Here is a 13,857-nt window from a genome sequence, read left to right as displayed (position 1 = left end):
AGATCTGGCTATTAGTATGACTCAGTGGGTATTGTAACAAAGTACTCTTTAACTTTCATCAAATTGAACGGTCATTTAGGTGCTTAGAACTTTATGACCTCGACTGCTTCTTGATAATATAAAATATTGACCTTATAACTCTGTATGTACTGTTCTTAAGTCACGATTGTCTGTGTTGTAATTAAACATGGCATTAATTCAATATGTCCTTTACCAGCTACACATGATCTGTGTACAACACTCGGCAGGACTTAAAAGGAATATGCACTAGTCAGTAAGCATGCCGTGACGAGATAAAAAGAGACAATTGCATGTATGACCATGTGTCGTCTCTATCGTCCTAGGGTATATATTGAGGAGTTTACTGACAGTTAGAAAGACAAACTGAAGACGACTACAGACAGGCTGAGGAGGGCAGAGAGAGAGAGAGACGGAGAGACCGGCGTATGGACTCACCCGAGTTCAGCCGCTGCCTTGGCAGAGTGGCAGAATGGCGGATTTAACATAGTTATATGTGTTACTGTCGCAGTCTAGTACCTGTATATAGTTTAAGTATCTGTATTGCTATTGTAATTATGTAGATGTGTTATATTCTCTTCCAATGTAAATAAACCATATATTTACGGAACTGATCTTGGTTATCACTAAGATAGTGTTACAGTATGGGATTAGCCCACTAACCAGGCAGTTTCCGATTCGATCCTGTGAGGACCGAGTAAAATTCTCCGGGATTTGCCAGTCTGGGTTTTCCTTGTCAGCGATCCAGGGCGGAGGGCCCCTCGCGGTAAAAACACGGGACGAAAAACCAACGCCCACCTGTACACGAAGAAGATCCATTGACTGTTGAAATTCGACGTAGAGTAGGCAGTAACGACACTGTCAGGGAAAATTTCCCCAAATATCCACCTTCTTCATTGGTGCTGAGAATCAAGACGTTACACCCCCACTTCATTTCATTTTATTTGACTTTTTTAGTATGATAGTTATCGTATTGTTATTTCTGAGTTTCTGTTGTGATAATGCTATGACTACCTTTATCAGAAATGTATATATATACACACACACACACACACACATATATATATATATATATATATATACAGATTCTCTTGTTATTAATTTCTATTGATCCACCAATAAACACATATAAAGAGGGAATAAATCGAACAAACAATCTCTTCTTATTGATTTCATCTAATTAGTAGTTTTGAAGGTATTCAGTTTTATTTATAAACACACTATATAGCGGCTGAGCCGGCGTAGCACGGTTATAGCCATGCGCGGGAAGTAGTATAACTCCGAAACCGGACGCGGTAATCCATAGGCACTACCCTATCTAAGCTTCTCCTATATACCAAATGTCAGCCTCGGGACAGCCCTAGTGTAGCCACCAACCCTGAACAGACAAACAAACAAATGACAGTCACAAATAGTAGTATATATGAGCGGGATTTTCTTTTTGTAGACAGAATTCTGAGGCCTCGTGTAGACGTTGGCGTGTACGTAAAACAACGCTTGACAAAATAAGAGTATGCCGTGACGCCGCTTTCCGGGCAAAATGTCCCCCACAGCACACTGTACGGCGTGAGCTGGTCTTCATTTGCCCAGTCGGTGCAGAAAGGTAGGGCGTTAAACCCATTTCTCCATTTCCTGCGCAGTCTCATTACTAGTCAAAAACATTGAGGCATGTTAAAGTTTAATGAATAGGTTTGCTTTTACTCTTGTTGAACGACTTAATAACCAATGATTGACCCGTTGCACATTTCTGCAGGCGAATAAAGATACAAACAAACCCGGCTATTTTCTTAACGATGTTATTATGAGATATAAATGGCCTAAAACCAATAGCGTAAATGTCGAATTTCTTCCATGTTGCTAATAGCGACTTCTTTGCCATATCATTGGTGACGTCACTACATGCTTTGTTTTGGACAACAAATGAATGTTTCACGAAGAAAAATCTATTAGACACAAAGGAAATGTTTTAGATGACCCTCGAGCAATGGCGTTACATGCTTTCGTGTATATAGTTTTAGAAGTGAATTGAAATGGGGTTTGACGTCCTGCTTGACGTTCTGGATTAACTCGGGTATTGAAGACGGACACATGTCATACAGTGTGTTATGCGGGAATAATTATCGGACAGTGGCGATACGGTTTGTAATTGCGAATTTCATCTGGTTAGCGAGACAGTGTCTTACTCACTGAGCCACTGAAATGGGGGTTTAACGTCCTACTGTTCTGCTCCTATACTGGGCTAATGAAAACGGCCTGAAACAAGAGAAATCTACATGAATTGAGCTATAGGTTAATAAACACATTTGTCATATTATGTCATCTTCATGGTAAGGGATATAATGAGTCCGTTGTTGACCAAATTTAGTAATAAGTCCCTCGAGTACAGGGTATGTCTATTCCATATTTGTAATCTGGGTCTATGGTCAGTTTATGACGCAAACCAATTAGGGTGTGGGCACTGTAAATGATAAATGAAAGTGGGGGGATAGCATTTGGCAGAACTCACACCGCCTGTCATAACAGCCAATTACTTAAATGAGAACGAGGAAAAATGTGACTAACGCTAAGAGGTTTTTTTTGTATACAAATAAAAAACAGAACAAAAAACCTGAACAGTAGTTATAATTGTACTCACGGAACGGAAGGCAACGTGAAGCGTAAAGATCTAATAATACTACAATTAGCCCAGTCGAAGCAGAAGAGTAGGACGTTAAACCCCATTTTATTTCATTTGGTATCCATATGGTAAGACAACTGATCAACGGTGGTACCGTAATCACTGCCGTGTTAGTATAGTCCAGCAGTTCCTAACGTATACACATTTAAGATTAAAGGCGAATTTTCGGTTTTCACTAGGTATCCCAGAAAAAATAGTTCGCTTTAGTATGAGATGGAATCTCCTATAAACATTGACTCATAGCTTTAGCTTAAAATAGTGAGCTATTCGGAAATAATTTACAGTTTTATGTTTAAAAAGAGAGAGAGAGAAATGGGGTTTAACGTCCACTCGACACAAACTAGGTCATTTCGGGACTAACATATGGTTTAATTTTATTTACATAATTCGTTTGCGCGTAGGGGTCTTTAGCAGTGGGTGGAAACCGGAGGACCCGGAGAAAACCCACGAGGTTGGACAGGCGACCCTACTCCTTGCCATTTATGTTTAAAAGCTATGAGGGAAATATTCATATTTCGAATTCCAACTATCAGGCTATCAATTACGTACTTGCTATAGTATACACGTACTAGGCGCCTTCATTGTCACGCCCTCCCGGAACCTTTCTCGGCCAACCCTAAACGTCTGAGTTGGTGAGCTAGCCCCTTACACACTGCGCAACCGCGGCCTCCAAGGAAATCCGTCCGGAAGAAACACGACGCGATAATTCTATGATACATTCTCACGAAAGTATTTATCGGGTGGTCATTTCCAATAAAAGCATGGAAAATTAGGTACATGGAAAGCATAGGCGTGCAATTTTACTAGAAAGTACTGGATTACCCGAAAAACACCCATGGGCAGGCACTGGGCAAAAATGTCAGGGTATCACTAACTGGCAACCCGATGGCTTATTGGGGGGGGGGGGGTAAACGTAGCATAACAGACTTCAATTAAACGGCGGAAAATTAAGTTGGCAGAAAGTAATTCAAGAATTTACTTAGGCCTTAATATGTATGGTAAATGGACATTAAGTAATGACAAATCAAGTTACGTGACACACATGGCTTCTAAATACATATATTTTTTATAGCTTGGAATATTTATTTTATTTATTTGTTTATGTATTTTTTCAAACATGACAATAGAGGTGATAAAATAAAGTTACATGATCATAAGATGAGAAAGTTTTGATGAGAGAAAATGTAATGAAGTCATGAATGATCAGACTTTTGATGATAACCCATAAAAAACCTGCTTAAATTGAAACTAGGTTTATTTCCAATGGGATCCTTGGAGGAGGATCAGGTGATACCATCGTAGCGGAGCAGATTCATTTATGAAATAAAATGAAATGATATGGGGTTTAACGTCCTACTGTTCTGCACCGAACAGGACTGAACAGGACTAATGAACTATCATTTATGAAAGATGAAGGGTGAAATATGACAATAAATAGTGAAGTGTGTGTGCACCATAAAGGATGTAAAGTACAAAGAGGTATGAAGGCATTGGAGTATACATGCATAAACAAAACTAAGACATATGTATTTGTTTTGCTAGCAAGTGCTGTTTAACATTTTTCTTAAAAGTAACAATGTTCTCTATTGACTTAATTTGGTTTGGAAGTTCATTCCAGGCCTGAATACTTGAATAGTAAAATGTTGAATATTGGGTATTAATTTTACATTTTGGTACAACATAACTATGAATGCTTAATCTAGTACTACGTAGATGACCATCCGTGACTAAGCGAAAATTGATTTTCATGTACTCTGGAGACCCATTGCGAAAGATTTTATGAATATAACATTTTCAGTTGTTTAAGACTCTTATTTTCAAGATTTAATTTTTTTTAGATCTTTATACAAATTTGAGGTAATTGAATCTCTGGGACCTAAGTCGTGTACGAATCGGATAACTTTGCAGTTTGTTCTTCAGCTTCTTGTTTAAGCCCGAAAACCATGCTGAGCATGCACAGTCTAAGTGGCGTTGTATAAGAGCAATCGTTAATAATTTCTTAGTATACTTTGTTAAAGACTTGCTATATCTAAGTAAAAATTCAATCTGGTATTGACCTTTCTAATAATATTATTAACTATTAATTCACCAGAGAGATAATGATCAATATATAAACCCAGATATTATACACTACATGATCATTACACACTATTTCAAACTGCTGGGTTTCTTTAGTTTTCTGCTGGGGCCAAATAACATACATTCAGTTTTATCTAATTGAAGGGATAATTTATTGTCTACTAACCAATCTGAACAAGCCTTTAATGCTTCACTAAGTTTTACTGATACTATGTCAGGATTTGAATGAGAAAACATGATGGCATATAAGATTAATTTACAAGGATGTATGCTAATGACCATGTCATTCACATAACAGAGAAACAACAAGGGACCCAGAATGCTGCCCTGTGGAACACCACAAGAAATTTCCAAGGGGTCTGAGAAAGTTTTACCAACGTTGAAAAACTTGTTGCCTGTTGGAAAGATATGAACGAAACGACCCTATGGATCGGACGCCGTTTGTTTCAAGCTTTTTACAGAAGATATCATGGTCGACTATGTCAAACGCATTTTGCAGGTCCGGTGGGATCATACCGATAAAATTCCTCTTAACATTTTGATCCTTGAGATGATCCAGTAAACTGATCAAACATGTGTCAGTTGAATGATAGCCCCTGAAACCTGATTGTTGTTCATATAATTATTGTCTTTCAAATGATTCTCCAGTTGTATATAAACAGTCTTTTCCAGAATCTTGGACACAATACCGAGAATACTCACAGGCCTATAGTTGCTCACAAGAAGAGAACTGTTTTTCTTATATAATGGTTTGACCATAACTAATTTTAGCTCACCCGGAACTGAGTTATATGGGATAAATTGATTAAAAAATGTAATGGGTAATTTAAGGACACCAACACCGTCTTTTAAAAAGCGAGCTGGAATGTCATCAAGACCTGTACTTTTGGCAATGTGAAGTGATTGGAGCTCCTTATGTACAAAATCTTCTGAAACGTTATGCAGGCTAAAATTAAGACCGTGAGCATCCCCATTTCTGATTTCATCTGTTTAGAATTATAAATCATAAATAGAGGTAAGTATAGATAACTGTCGAACTAGTGTTAAAACGACATTAGTGAAGAATGGATTGAAGGGGTTAGCAACAGTTATCTGGTCATGGACATTTACATCATCATTGGATTACAATATTACTGTTTTCCTTTTCCCATTCTTATAGCCAAATTCTTTTAAACTTTTCCATAAACTTCTCCTCGCGAATACAAAGTTTTGATGGGGGATTTGAAGCAAATTAGTTTTAATATGGTTTTGGTCCAAATATATCATCAAATCACACAGTTTGTACGCGGGAAGGTATCTTTAAATTATGAAACCGGATCAATTATCTCTGCTCTCTTGACTTCGAAAATGTTCAAATATTTCGTTCACATGCAAGATATGTGTATTTCATTTATCTTATTTATTTAACCAACTGCCCCCTAGTAAATCTGTAATATCTAGTTGTTTGGGTCAGACGACCTTCAGGGTGCTTTACAGGCAAAGTTGATCAACCGGCAACCAATTTAATAAAAATCTTTAAACGTGATGGTCTAGATTAGAAACCAATAGATCACGCCCGTCTCTTTTACTATGATTATTCATATCAGTAGCCAAAACATTGTCAGAATCAAATTAGAGTGATCTCCCCTGGGGGATACTGGCACTGAACCGTCAAATCGATGTTAATACGAAGTGTAAAGGCTGAGGGCAGAAATTCGATTAGGTAATAGTTAAGATGACCAATAAAAGCGTATATAGGTAATGATATATTTACTTTCTAAGGTTGCGCTAACTTCAAACATAACACACAATTCACGACATTAATCTATATAGCCTTAACCCCTCGTCGATGAAATGTAATGAAATGAAATGGAAGTTTAACGCCCTTCTTTTCTGCACCGACTGGGCTAATCAAGACGGCCATAAGCCATACGGGGAAATTTTATATGGACAGCTGCGCTACGACCTACTCTTATATCGAATTCTAACTGCAAAAATGGCTTTTACAAGCATGCAAAGGTGTACACGGGACCTCGGGTTTTCGTAACACCCGAGAAAAACTAGGCACTACCCTCGTTAGACCACCCATCCTGTAGGACTGACAAGGTGAAACCACACCGGAACCTAATGACGTCAATCTGTATAGTGTCTTAACGCATGGTCGACAATTCATCTAAGCCATCCAAATGGCGTTTGTGTCGAGTGGACGTTAAACCCCATTTCTCTCTTTCCGTCTCTCTCTCTATTTGTAATGAGGTTTAACGCCTCAATTTTCTCCACTGAAGACGGAAATACGCCAAACGGTTTTTGGAAAACATTTGCCCGTACCATCAGCTTTTCCGTCTGTTTTTCCTAGAATTCCAATTGCCAAGGGTTCTTTTACATGGGGCCTGGGGTTTTCGTACCCTCCGAACGAATAGAGACACCGTTCCTTGTACGTCCCCCATTCTATACGACTGACAAGGGGAAACAAGGCTGATGAATCCCTTACCCACTGAGACACAGTGGCTTCTCATACCGTATTAATTGAATAAATCCCCTGTTTGAAAAATCCTCTAATGAGAATTCGGTTAAATATCAAAAACCGAAACCATATTTACGCAAATCAAACCATCAACTTGGCATTTTATTATACTATCTTTAGTAACGAGAACCATATTGCGTGCTTTGGTGTTAACGCCCTCTATCAGGTGACTGAAGATCAAACATTTTATCGGACTTTTTTCTATATTGAGAACCGGTTAATCTAGAATCGTTAAAATTATTTTGATAGGTAGACATTACACCTGTGTGTTTGTAAGGTATGGGTGTGTTTATTGATCAAGTTAATTATTGTTTAAAAGGATCTGCCTTCTCAAAAAAAACCCTCCTTTCAGTGCAAAAAGGCCGTCTTCATTATCCCAGTCGGTGCAGAAAAGTACGACATTTAAATCCCATTTCATTCAAAAAAGTAAATTGAAATGCTTCAATCTCCCTTTCTCTACACTCTACGCTAACCATTTACTGCAGTTGTAATTTTCTCGTATGTACAGATTAAACTTGTTTTTACGTTTATTTGACCAATTTCCGCAGCATTTGGAAATGTATTCAATATGTTACGTAACAAAGTGATAAAATCTAGCCCGCCAATCCTAAAATAACATCCTGTTGATCTGACGAATGGGTTTTAGTCACTAAACACAAACTTCCTAAAATAGATAGGATATTACTTAGGTCTACCATAACTGACATTCTTCAAATTTCGTCCGGGAACGGCCCAAAATTGCATCACCTATAATACTGTTTTTGGCACTGAAAGCTTAGTGAAATGGTCCTCCATCCTATACAACCGACGGGAAACCACGCCAGAAAATCTTCAGGAACTTTCTCAGCCAACTCCGAAACTTATGTTACACAGTCAGCTGTGCTACTTACGACAGATAGTTGATTCGTGTAATGTCCTTTGTCTTGTATAATAATTTGTACAGAAAGTTTATGGCATTACGTAATAGCCAGCTGTGTAATCATCTTGACCTCTGACACGGGCCAAAGGTATAAGGGGAAGTTAGTTAACAGAGAGCAGGCTCAGGCCAGGCCGAGTCCTGACAAACTAGGACCAATGCTCTCTCAACACAAGTTAATTTTAATTATAACGAGTTTTTGTACTTTATATGCTTACAAGAATAAACGTATTATAATATGTTATACCAGTGTTGTCAACATAAGAACCAATACTGTAACACGGAGCCCCTAATCTCCTGATTAGTGAGGCCACGCCTTTCTTTCTGGTAACAAGTCTACAGCCTACTCTTGTTCCGAATATTCCTTACTTACTGAGCCACCACGGCTCTTGTTTTAGCATGATCTGTATAATGTTGATGAAGTGTACACTCCTGAAGACAGTTATTGGAATCCTCTCAAACTTATGTCAACACTAAGTGTTTCTAACGCGGTTTAACGACAAAGAACAATCATTATTTAATGATATAGCGTCTCGTGGTTAACATTCCCTCACACATTGATCAGAGCTTGGTGCCTCCATTGTTCAGATTGCCATCAAAAGTGAAAGTAAACACATCATGTTGAAATGGGGTTTATCGTTCTACTTTCTGTCCCGACTGGGCGCACGTCATATTGTGATTGGAGGTTTTCCCGGACTGCGTCGTGACCAACTGCTCTTATGTCAAATTCATTGTCAAGGGTTATTTTACGTGCACACCAATGTGTACACGAGATCTCAGTTGTGCATACTATCCGAACGACTAGACGCTGTTCCTTGCCAGGCCGTCAAACCTGCACCACTGACAAGGGAAAACCTCGTCGGAAAATCCCGAGGATCTTTCTCGGTCAACAGCTGGAACTAAAGCGAGACCCCACAACGGTTCCCAAGTGAACAGAAATAACTGCGTTCGATAGGGTCGTTCAGTGTGACAATAACTATTCCAGGTGCGGGTATCTGATTTTTTTCGTTTCTTTCATTGGACCTTTTTGTTTTTGATAACTGATAATTTTTGTTTTTATAAAGAAATCCCATGCATAATGTAGATGCACACACGCCATACAGTATGCTAAGATGGACATTCATTTGGCCCGATCAACGGCGTTTTCAGCTACTCGTCATCAAATTCCAACTGTAATCTGTAATGCGCGGACATCAGTTTCATACCTTCATAACGTCAACATTTCCTTGCTAAACCCTACCCACCCTTAACTAATATTCTAATCTTGAATACCATTATTAAATTAGATAATCGTCAGTTCAGGCTCTTGGTATCACAGAGCACATTTTATTTTTCCTACATACATCGTAACCCATCCCCTCGCCCCCATCCCTCTCTCTCTCTCTCTCTCTCTCTCCATTTTGGACCCACTCAACTCTAATCCTATATATGTATGCACCCAAATGAGCTGTAATAATGTCTCCGAGTTTCCGACTTTATACAATCCTCGGGTAATCCCCAAGACCCCATACCAGATCCAACCCAAGATCTTCTCTACTCAAATTCCAGGACACGCCTCTGTGGTTTAATATGGGATATATATAAATAGTCCAATTGTCAAAATAAACATATATGATGTCTTTTGATATCTTGTGATAATCAGCGACTGGATGCAGGTTACGATTTGAAGCTTTAGCGAGCTATACATATAGTCTTTTTACGATCGATAGGAATCGAAAAGTTGTTTTCAGCTCGGCTTGTATGGAAAGACTAGAGTGTAGAGTCAGACAGCCAGTGTATTATTGGAGTTTACCAGTTGATGGCAGCAGATCTTTGGTTAAAGTCGCTATTTTATAGAACTATAGCACCAATAATTATTTCAATCAGCTCGCGTGCTGCTTTATTTTCCTATCAGTACCGTGGAATTAACGCTACCAGTCACTAGTCCATATACTGAAGAGTTCTCATATATTTACACTCTCTATATTAGAAGAATATTCTGTTGGGGGCTATAATAACACGTGTAAAATGTTTGGATATTCGGAAGATAGTGTTTTGTTTATTCTCAATTAATTATTGGATTTTTGTTTCTTAGGATGAACTTTTAAAATTCTTTTAACAACTCTGAAACTTTTCTTTCAAAAGGTAAGTACTTACATGTTTTTATAGCGCTTCAAAATTCGATATTTTCAGAATTGAAATATATTTGAAATATTAAATAATTTGATAAAAACAAAACAGTTTTATTCGAAAACCAGAAGTATGCTTCCCGATTACGTAGTGTTTTAATTTAAGAGTTTGTTTCTTCAGTTTGGCAGGGAACGCTGTCTATTTGTTCGGGTGGGATGAAAAATCGAGATCCCGTGTACACCTTGGCGTGCACGTAAAAGAACCCCGGACAGTTTAAATTCAATTCTGTTCGGGCACAATTTTCCATCACAGCACCCTGTTTGGTGTATTTCCGTCGTCATTTCCCCGGTTTTAGCAGAACAGTAGAACGTTAAACCCTATTTCATTCATTCATTGTTTCTTCGGATGTTGACGATCCGATCGTTTTATTTATCCTAAAAATTCTCTCTAATGACTGTTAATCTTAAAATATCAGTGACTGTAAACAAGTATACTATGCCTGGGTGACTAATATTTGATATGTCACTTAATGGCGTAATAATAAATTTATTCCAGATGACTAGCTATGGCGAAATATTGTTTTTAAAAACTTAAGACCATACATAACCAGTCCTATTGATTTCTACACTGATGAAAAAATATACTTTATCATCAAGCTATTCTGGAGTGGGTTTACGTCAAGGCTGATTTTTTTCTGGATGAAAATCGTTAGAAATTCTGATTTCACGAAAAAGAAGTTGTCGAAAACTGGCTTGAATCCCAAACGGTTGCTGTGTCTTGTAAGTTAGTCTGATTACTTTTATAAATAAATTATGTAAACATGATTTTGCAACACGAAATAACAAAAATCAGAATAAAATGCCACGAATCCAGAAGTTTCTTCAACTTGGATTAATATTTCTCATTTCTTTAATGTCGTTTATATTCTCCCTTGTCGATGTGTGGTACGATATGGTTGGAAATGTAGTTATAACTTTGATTATATATTTTTGGTTTCTTTAATGTAATTTCTATTCCCTCTTGGAGATGTGCGGTACGATTTGGTTCGAAATGTAGTTACAACTTTGATTATATATTTTTGATTTCTTTAATGTAGTTTATATTCTCTTGTAGTGCTATATGGTTCGAAATGTAGTTACAACTTTGATTATATATTTTGGGTTTCTTTCGTGTGACAACTTTGATTATATATATTTTTGATTACTTTAATGTCGTATATATTCTTCCTTGTGGATGTGTGGTACGACATGGTTCGAAATGTACTCACAACTTTGATTATATATTTTGGGTTTCTTTAATGTAATTTATATTCCTTCTTGTGGATGTGTGGTACGATATGGTTCGAAATGTAGTTACAACTTTGGGTTTCTTTCGTGTAGTTTACATTCTCATTGGTGATATGTGGCAAGGTACTGTGTGTAGTCGTTCGGATGGGACGAACAACCGAGTTCCCGTCTACACAAGAGTAGGCCGTAGTGCCCCTGTCCGGGTAAAATTCCCCTCATTGCACACTGCATGGCGTATGCCCGTCTTCATAAGCCCCGTAGATGCAGACAGATTGGGCGTTAAACCCTATTGCATTTCATTTTCATTACACTGTTAAAATTGTATATTTTTAAACAGCTACATTGCTCAGTGGCTGGTTATGTTTTGCAACTTGAATGATTCGCAAAAGAAGAGTTTGCAGGTAATAATTGAATCAATAACTAAAACAACTGACGGATTACAATTGAGATAATTAGCCCGATATTATCTAATCAACTGCCTTTTATTTTTTTCTACTGCTCTATAAACAAAGGTCACGTCTTACATTTCTAACTTGAAAAACCAAGAAAAAAATACAAGCGCAAACGTTCAGGGTGGAATTTAAAATGATGAAGCCGTTTTCAATTTTACACAACTTTTAACCATGTTTTAAATTATATATATATAACATAAAATGGTTATGAACACTGATACGTATAATATAAACACTAATACATACAAAATAAATGATTATAAACATTAAGACATAAACAATAAAATGATTATAATCACTAATACATATCAAATAAAATGATAAAATAAAATAATTACAAGCACCAATACGTAAAAAATAAAATGATTCTAATCACTAATGCATATAAAATAAAATGATTCTAAACACTAATACGTAAAAAATATAATGATTCTAAACACTAATACGTAAAAAATATAATGATTCTAAACACTAATACGTAAAAAATATAATGATTCTAAACACTAATACGTATAAAATAAAATGATTCTAAACAATAATGCGTACAAAATAAAATGATTCTAAACACTAATGCATACAAAATAAAATGATTCTAAACACTAATGCATACAAAATAAAAATAAAATGATTCTAAAAACTAATGCATATAAAATATCAAGAAAGTGAAGAAAGAAACTACTTTAGGTAGCCTATTTTGGCGTTTGCAGATAAATTTGTTTCGCAAGGTCAAAGATCTACGATCATATGATATACATATATATATTTTAACCGAGGCGTTTTGTTTCAAAGTGGCTTTACAGCTGGAGTTATCTCGGTAACTTATTTATTCGAACATCAAATTTGAACCAGGTAGGGCTTGGTGTAATTAAAAAAACCACTGTACCAAAAGTTGTAGTTCAGTAATAATTCTGTTATATTGAGTAATATTGGGCCCCATCTACTAATACAATGTACATACGACCCAATAATTAAACAAATTAACATGAGTTTTCTTTAATATACAGAATACCATACCCAATCTGCTGATAAGTTTCACCAAAAGACGAGATAACCGGTTTCTTATGGGTCGAAGAAATGAAATGAAATGGGGTTTAACGTCCTACTGTTCTGCTCCGACTGAGCTAATGAAGACGGGCATACGCCATACAGTGTGCTATGAGCGAAATTTTGCCCGGACAGCGGCACTACGGCCTACTCTTATATCGAATTCCAAATGTCAAGGTATCTTTTACGTGTACGCCAATGTGTACACGGAACCTCGGATTTAATACCCATCCGAACGACTAGACAACTGTCCTTGTCGGGCCATCCGTCCTGCCAAGACGAAATAAAACAATTTAAACCTTTCGTTCGTGCCGTTGACTTAGGACTACATTGTGGCTGATTCTAGCAAAGACTGCTGAAGACAGCAAATATTTTTAAAAGCAGTTTCTAATTTTGTTTAGACTTGATTTCGATCACCAAGTAATCAAATTTCAAACCCGCAATTTCTTTAATCTGAAAATAAATATTACGCAATCCTGTTTGTTAATAGGAACCTTCAAAGTGTAGTGTGAGTGTGTGTTTGTGTATGTGCGTGTGTGTGTGGAGGTGGTGTGGGGGGGGGGGATTGTCGAATAGTCTTGGCGTGCGCTTCCGATTATAAACTTCGTCGTTGAGTCAAGGAACCTATTTTCGATTCCGAGTATGTACGTGACAAGGCGTGGGGTCACTTGTCCAACCACCCAATACTAAAGAACCAAGCGACTTATTTAAATAAAATTGAGCCATTGTATATTCCCGAGATGATCTAATCTCTGTCAAATTGATGTAACTCC

The 13,857-nt window shown here is 37.2% G+C and overlaps 1 protein-coding gene across 2 annotated transcripts in view; it reads left to right on the top strand.

The window, feature by feature from the left end:
- Positions 1-10,211: 10,211 nt before the first annotated feature.
- The window catches only part of LOC130013177 (uncharacterized), a 120,585-nt gene continuing 116,939 nt past the window's right edge, over positions 10,212-13,857 (top strand). The window contains exons 1-2 of one of the 2 annotated variants that reach the window (XM_056101876.1): positions 10,218-10,317; positions 10,858-11,081. The gene's annotated coding sequence lies outside the window, so the exon portion shown is untranslated. Of the gene's footprint in view, positions 10,318-10,857; positions 11,082-13,857 lie in introns of both variants that reach the window. The other variant, XM_056101877.1, reaches the window with a different exon arrangement.

The sequence above is a fragment of the Patella vulgata genome, chromosome 6, assembly GCF_932274485.2.
Source record: "Patella vulgata chromosome 6, xgPatVulg1.2, whole genome shotgun sequence".
Lineage (NCBI taxonomy): Eukaryota > Metazoa > Mollusca > Gastropoda > Patellidae > Patella > Patella vulgata.
The sequence above is the reverse complement of the archived record's forward strand: the minus strand, read 5'-3'. Positions and strand labels throughout refer to the sequence as shown.